Source organism: Piliocolobus tephrosceles, chromosome 21 (assembly GCF_002776525.5).
Source record: "Piliocolobus tephrosceles isolate RC106 chromosome 21, ASM277652v3, whole genome shotgun sequence".
NCBI lineage: Eukaryota > Metazoa > Chordata > Mammalia > Primates > Cercopithecidae > Piliocolobus > Piliocolobus tephrosceles.
Window position 1 is genome coordinate 21,977,655 of NC_045454.1, and position 7,651 is coordinate 21,985,305.

At 43.4% G+C, this 7,651-nt stretch overlaps 1 pseudogene; it reads right to left on the minus strand.

The window, feature by feature from the left end:
- Positions 1–766: 766 nt before the first annotated feature.
- The window catches only part of LOC111529954, an 8,638-nt pseudogene continuing 1,753 nt past the window's right edge, over positions 767–7,651 (minus strand).

Below are 7,651 nucleotides of genomic sequence, written 5' to 3' on the forward strand. Positions count from 1 at the left end.
TGAAATCGTTGTTAAGCAGGCATCTGATTTATTGGTGCAGGGAGGGCCGTCGCTAGCATACTGGGGTGAAGTGCCATGCCTGGCCCATGGGCTGTGACTCTAACCCTTGCATGTCAGAATGTGAGTGCATTCGTGAAAGTATTACGCAGCTAGCTTTGATTCTTCTCTTATTTTTTAAAATCATAAAAGATACAATTCAGAAATGCCTTTATTCTTTTTCTTTTTTGAGATGTAGTCTTGCTCTATCGCCCAGGCTAGAGTGCAGTGGTGTGACCTCGACTCACTGCAACCTCCGCCTCCCAGGTTCAAGCGATTCTCCTGCCTCAGCCTCCCGAATAGCTGGGATTACAGGTGTGTGCCACCACACCTGGCTAATTTTTGTACTTTTAGTAGAGACGGGGTTTCTCCAGGCTGGTCTGCAACTCCTGACCTCAAGTGATCTGCCCTCAAAGTACTGGGATTACAGGCATGAACCTCTGCGTCCGGCCCTGGAAATGCCTTTATTCTCTATTATTATATTATTTATCCTTTATTATTATTTACAAGTTATCTAAAAAACATTTGTGTTCATTGCTTCCAGGTAACAAAAAACCTTGCTTCAGCTAATTGTGCAAAAATGGAAATTTATTAGCTATGAAATTGAAGAGTTCAAAGTGGCTTCAGGAATGGTGAGATCCATATGCTGAAATGAAACTCTCAGCCTCCTGTCTCCGTGTCTCAGCTCCGCTTCTCTATGCTGGCTTTGCTCTCAAGCAAATTCCTCCTGCGTGGTGGCAGGAAGCTCCAGGATTACCTTCTGCCCTTCCTCATCACCCTATGGAAAGAGAAAGCTGCTTTCTGAATTAGTCTAGAAGAGTCTAGAAAAGATTGACTCTAGATGGACTGAGCTTGTGAAGTCTGGGTTGCATGCCCTGCAGTTACAATGGGCCCAACCTCCCCTTCTCCCCCTGTCCTCCTCCCCACATCCCACAGACCAAGAGTAGAGGAGGAGTGGTTAACTAGAGGAAAATTGGGATGCTGCTACCAGAAGAAGGAGGGATGAACTCTAGGCAGGCAGCACCCAGGTACCACTCATGGTAGGTCGCCACACAGAGTGTGAGGACGGTCATATCACAGGCGAGTTGAATGCCAGGGCATTGCTCCACTCTGAAGAGAAATCCAGGGAGAATAAGTGATGAGGGGAGCAGATCTGGATCCCAATCCCACTTTTGGCAATTCCCAGCTCTGTGCCTTTGAGAAAATGATACAGCATTCTGTGCTCAGGGCAATTCTCTGCTCTGAAGAGGATACCTGATTCTGCTTGGTGCCTTCCCATTTCAACCTCTGTCATCCCTCCACCAATTTCTCTCCTAGTTTTTGTTCAGTTTTCTTGATCTTTTACTATTCTGGTTTCCCTCCTGCACTGGAAATGAAGGTCAGAAAACCCTGCTCCCTTCAAGGGACCTTGAAGGCTGGTCCCTCTCTTCTGGGGCCATTGTGAAGACAGGCTGCCTAAGCCTGAAGCGGAGCTTGCAGTGAGCTGAGATCCGGCCACTGCACTCCAGCCTGGGCGACAGAGCGAGACTCCGTCTCAAAAAAAAAAAAAAAAAAGAAGGCCAAACCAACCAGTGCCCCCTCTGATTACTGGCTCATTTTTGAAAAGAGACTGTAGAGCATGCTATGATAAAATCGCAATCCTCAGGGTCCACCAATCAGTACCCGCTTCCACCCCTTCCTCTTGGTTTTGTTTTGTTTTGTTTTTTTTGACGGAGTGTCTGCTCTTGTTACCCAGGTTGGAATGCAGTGGCGTGATTTTGGCTCACTGCAGCCTCTGCCTCTCAGATTCGAGTGATTCTCCTGTCTCAGCCTCCCAAGTAGCTGGGATTACAGCCGCATGCCACCACGCTCGGCTGATTTTTATATTTTTAGTAGAGATGGGGTTTTGCCATGTTGGCCAGGCTCATCTCAAACTCCTGGCCTCAGGTGATCCGCCTGCCTCCGCCTCCCAAATTGCTGGAATTACAGGCTTGAGCCACCGTGCCTGGTACACCCCTCCCTCTTATCACTGTGTCTCACCCCTAGGAGCAGGACTTCCCCAAGGTCATTGAGAGTAATATTGTAAATGGTGGCGTCTTGATCCCTTCTTTCGGAGAAAGGTCTCCCATAAGTTTACAGAAACCAAGTGACCTGACTTCACATCACAGTCCCTTTCCGGGACACTCACTCTCCCCACCATTAACCTGCAAACCAGAGAGGGCTGAGGGGAGCCTTGCTGGTAACCTTCAAACTTCTGTTCCTTGCTTAACACAATGCCCCAGCAACCATTTATTTACTGGGAGGTGCGATGGAACTAGTTGAATTGCCCTATATTATATGAAGTAGATGCTATCAAGTTGTCTGACAGTAAAACTGAGGCTTTCACAAAGGCTTTGTGAATTTCCCTGTTCAAAATAAAACACACTAAGCCTGTTCATAACTTTTGCCCTGAAAACCTTTCTTTAATCTTTGCTGACAAGAATTAAATGTGCACTTTCCCCAGGATGACATAGGACAAATATAATTAGTATTACACTTTCCTCCTCCCGCAGTTCCTGTAGCCTCTAAGGTTGGAAATCCTACATATAGTTTGGGTTAATATTCCACCTAATTGTAGATGAAGTAATCCTTCCCCATAAAACAAGAAGAAAAACTCCAATTTAAAGAATCCTCAGGCCGGGCACGGTGGCTCACGCCTGTAATTCCAGCACTTTGAGAGGCTGAGGTGGGTGAATCACTTGAGGCCAGGAGTTCAAGACCAGCCTGGCCAACATGGTGAAACCCCATCTCTACTAAAAATACAAAAATTTGCCAGGTGTGGTGGCACACGCCTGTAATCCCAGCTACTCAGGAAGCTGAGGCATGAGAATTGCTTGAGCCTGGGAGGCAGAGGTTGCAGTGAGTCAAGATCATGCCACTTCACTGCAGCAGCCTGGGCGACAGAGCGAGACTCTGCCTCAAAAAAAAAAACGTCTTTAGAACAGGAACTAGGATAACGTGGTGAATACAGGTCTGTGCGGAGAGATTACATCCCATCCATCTAAGCCAGCTTTGGCTTTGTTACTTCTTTATATCCTCATGAAATAGTTCTGGTTGTTAAGTCTCATATTTAATACCTCAACAAGCTTTGCGTTTTACCAGGCAGACTTTAAACTCACTTTGAGAGTTTAAGTGGCATTGGACTTTATGAAATTTTGAATCATTAAACACATATCAGGTAGCAGAATGTTTTATATGTACACAATTGCACTTAGCAGAGTAAGCCTGTCTGTCATTTCACCAGGTCAGCAATTCTCAAACTTGTGGATCTCAGGGCCAGTTTATACTCTTGAAAATTACTGAAGGGGTGGGTGTGGTGGCTCACCCCTCTAATCCCAACACTTTGGGAGGCTGAGGCAGGTTGATTGCTTAAGCTTGGGGAGTTTGAGACCAGTCCGGGCAACAAGGCAAAACCCCATCTCCACAAAAAATACAAGAATTAGCTGAGCATGGTGGCGTGCACCCGTAATCCCAGCTACTCAGGAGGCTGAGGTGGGAGGATCGCTTGAGCCTGGGAAGACGAGGCTGCAGTGAGTTCTGTTCATGCCACTGCACTCACCCTGGGTGACAGAGTGAGACACTGTCTCAAAAAAAAAAAAGAAAAGAGAAGAATAAAAGAAAATTCCTGTGGGCGCAGTGGCTCACGCCTGTAATCTCAGGACTTTGGGAGACTGAGGTGGGCGGATCACCAGGTCAGGAGTTTGAGACCAGCCTGACCAACATGGTGAAACCCTGTCTCTACTAAAAATACAAAAATTAGCCAGGCAAGGTGGCATGTGCCTGTAATCTCAGCTACTCGGGAGGCTGAGGCAGGAGAATTGCTTGAACCCAGGAGGCAGAGGCTGCAGTGAGCCAAGATCACGCCACTGCACTGCACTCTAGCCTGGGTGACAGAGCGAGACTTCATCTCAAATGAAAAAAAAAAAAAAAAAAAAAAAAAGGAAATTCCTGAGGACCCCAAAGAGCTTCTGTTTAGGTAGGCTGTATCTGTTTACATTAACCATATTCAAAGTTAAAAAGGGGCCAGGCACAGTGGCTCATGCCTGTAATCCCGACACTTTGGGAGGCCAAGGTGGGTGGATCACCTGACGTCAGAAGTTTGAGACCAGCCTGGCCAACATGGTGAAACCCCGTCTCTACTAAAAATACAAAAAAAAAAGCCGGATATGGTGGTGCATGCCTGTAATCTCAGCTACTTGGGAGACTGAGGCAGGAGAATCGCTTGAACCCAGGAGGCAGAGGTTACAGTGAGCCGAGATCACACCACTGTACTCCAGCCTTGGCAACAAGAGTGAAACTGCATATTAAAAAAACCAAAACAACAAAGTCAGAACAGAAAAATTTTAAAATGTGTATTATCTTATAATAATAATAACCATAAAGCCATTACATGTTAATATAAATAACACGTTCCTAGAAAAAGCAACTATATCTTCAAAAAATTCGTGACAGTGGCATTGTTTTACATTTTTGCAGATCTCTTTAATGCCTGGCTTAATAGAAGACAGCTATATTTTCCTATCTGGTCTGCATTCATTCCATCATGATATCACGTCACGTAGCTCTCAAAACCTCCACTGTGCACATTATTTGTGAGATAATGAAGGTGAAGAGAGCAATCAGCATCTTAACAGCATTACAAATAGTTTTGACCTCACAGACCGTGCTTTGAGAAATGCTGCCCTAGATTCACATAGTTTGAAGCCACTTGGGTTGGTTTTTCCTTGATGTGTGGTATCAAAGGGAAGAAAGGAGGGAGGGAGGGAGGAACTCACTGAGGAAGTCCTAACATCTTACAATGTTTAAAATAACCACCAAATAATGGAAACAGAACATATAGTTTCGAAGTCAATGGAGGAATAAATGAAATGAGAAAGAAAATAAATAAACAAACTGAATCCCAAAAGAAGGCTAGAGAGCAGAAAAAAAGAAACATTAAAAGATGAGGGACGGCCGGGTGAGGTGGCTCACACCTGTAATCATAGCACTTTGGGAGGCTGAGGTGGATGGATCACCTAAGGTCAGGAGTTCAAACCAGCCTGGTCAACACGGTGAAACCCCATCTCTACTAAAAATGCAAAAATTAGTCAGGCATAGTGGCACACATCTGTAATCCCAGCTACTCAGGAGGCTGAGTAGAATTGCTTGAACCCAGGAGGTGGAGGTTGCAGTGAGCCGAGATCATGCTGTCGAACTCCGGCCTGGGCAACAGAGTGAGACTGTGTCTGAAAATAAAATAAAAGATGAGGGAAATAAAAAGTACAAAATAAGATGGTAGACGTTTCGCTTTTTCTTAAATAGGTGTGTTCACTCTGTGATATTTGTGATAATTTATTTGGCCTATACACTTGTTATTTGGCTATGCATGGTGATATGGTTTGGCTATGTCCCCACCTAAACCTCATCTTGAATTGCAGTTCCCTTAATCCCAAGTGTCATGGAAGGAACCAGGTGGGAGATAATTGAATCGTGGGGTGGTTATCCTCATGCTGTTCTCCAAAGGTGAGTTCTCACGAGATCTGATGGTTTTATCAGATGGCTTCCCCCATTTTGCTCTGTACTTCTTGCTGCTGCCATGTGAAGAAGGACCTGTTTGCTTTCCCTTCTACAATGATTCTATGTTTTCTGAGGCTTTCTCAGCCCTGTGGAACTGTGAGTCAATTAAACCTCTTTTCTTTGTAAATTACCCAGTCTCAGGTACGTCGTTACTAGCAGCTAGCAGCGTGAGAATGGACTAATACATATGGAATGCATGTATATTTCAATATATGTGTACATACTTCACTAAAAGGATTTAAAATAAGATGACAGAAATAAATTCAAATATATTGGAAATTATTATTTTATAACTATACATGGACAAAATGATATAGCTAAAAGACAAATATTGTCCAGTTGTCAGACCAGATTATAAAAAAATCCAACCTCTCTATACACTGCTTAGGAAAAGCACATTTAAAACATAAAGATATAGCAAGGTTGAATGTAAAAGGATGGACAGAGATGGACTGGGCAAATAATAACTAAAAACGAAGTCGATGTGCCTCTGTTAATATTAGACAAAATCAATGTTAAGGCAGAAGGACTTTTGAAAGTTCAATTCACCAGGGAGACAGAACTACAAGGAGAAATAGACAAATTTATCATGATAGAAGGAGCATGTAATGCACCTCTTCATGTAACTGATAGATTAAATAGATGAAAATGTATATAAAGGTTATGAAGATTTGGACATCATAAATTAACAAGTTCGATCTAAGATATATACAGAGAAGATGGCACCCAACAATTGCAGAATCTCTCTTCTTTTCATTACTGGAATACTAGAATACTGTTTATATTCCAAGCCAAAAAACAATTCTCAGCAAATTTCAAAAAACCGATACTATTGAAACAATCCTCTCTAGTTAGAAATGAATAACAAAAGAATAAAGGGGAAAAAATTCTGTGTTTGAAAATTAAGATACATTTCCAAAGTCGAGAGTCAAAGAAAAAAATCACGTGGAATTTGGAGCCTATTTAGAACTCAAAATAATGAGAATTCTGCAAATCAAAACTTGTGACATCCCACTAAAGCTGTTCTTAGAGGGAAATCTATCCAACGCACTAAATGCTTACATTAACAAAGAAGAAAGGCTAAAATGAACGAGCATCCAAGTTAACATGTTAGAAAAGGAGCAACAGAGAAGACTCAATAAAGTAAAACGAAGGAAACAATAAAGATTAGAAATTAATGCAACAAGAAAACAAAGATAAATGCAAGAAAGGATCTTGGTTTTCTGAAAAGACAAATTAATGGACCTCTTGGCAAGACTGAGAAAGGAAAAAAGAAGGCACAAATACAATAGGAGGTAACCACTAAAAAGTGTCATGACCTGTTTCTTCCCACCACGTGGACTCTGCTCTGAAGGACTGTTGCTTTTCTTGCCCAGTTTGTCGACCTGTGCCAGTCACTGCTTTGTTTCGGGTGCTGGTCCTTTGAGTCCACATGCAGGCTCCTGCCTTGCTCCCCAGACTTGCCTGTACTGGATTGTTCAGATCCAGCATGAGGAACCCCCCTTTCTGAATCGGAGCCAAGGACAGAATTAAGAGCTCTGCAGCAGATAAGTGAATGCTACCATCTTCTAGATACAGAGTAGGGAAGATAAAGAATTCCAAGACTCTGATATTACAGGATAAAAAGGCTTGTGGTTTACTACAAGGTAGTACCAGCCATAATGAAGAAAATGTTATAGGCTGGGTGTGGTGGCTCACACTTGTAATCTCAGCACTTAGGGAGGCCCAGGAGGGAAGATCGCTTGAAGGCAGAAGTTGTTGAACATCCTGGGCAACATAGTGAAACCCTGTCTCTATAAAAAATAAACAATTAGCCGGGCATGGTGGCGTGCACCTGGGGTCCCAGCTGCTCAGGAGGCTGAGGCAGGAGGATGGCTTGAGCCCATGAGTTCGAAGCTGCAGTGAGATGTGATCACACCACTGCATTCCAGCCTGGGAGATAGAGGGAAACCCTGTCTCTAAAAGAGACAAACAAGTAAAACAAAGCAAAAGAAAGAAAGAAAGAAAGAAAGAAAGAAAGAAAGAAAGAAAGAAAGAAAGA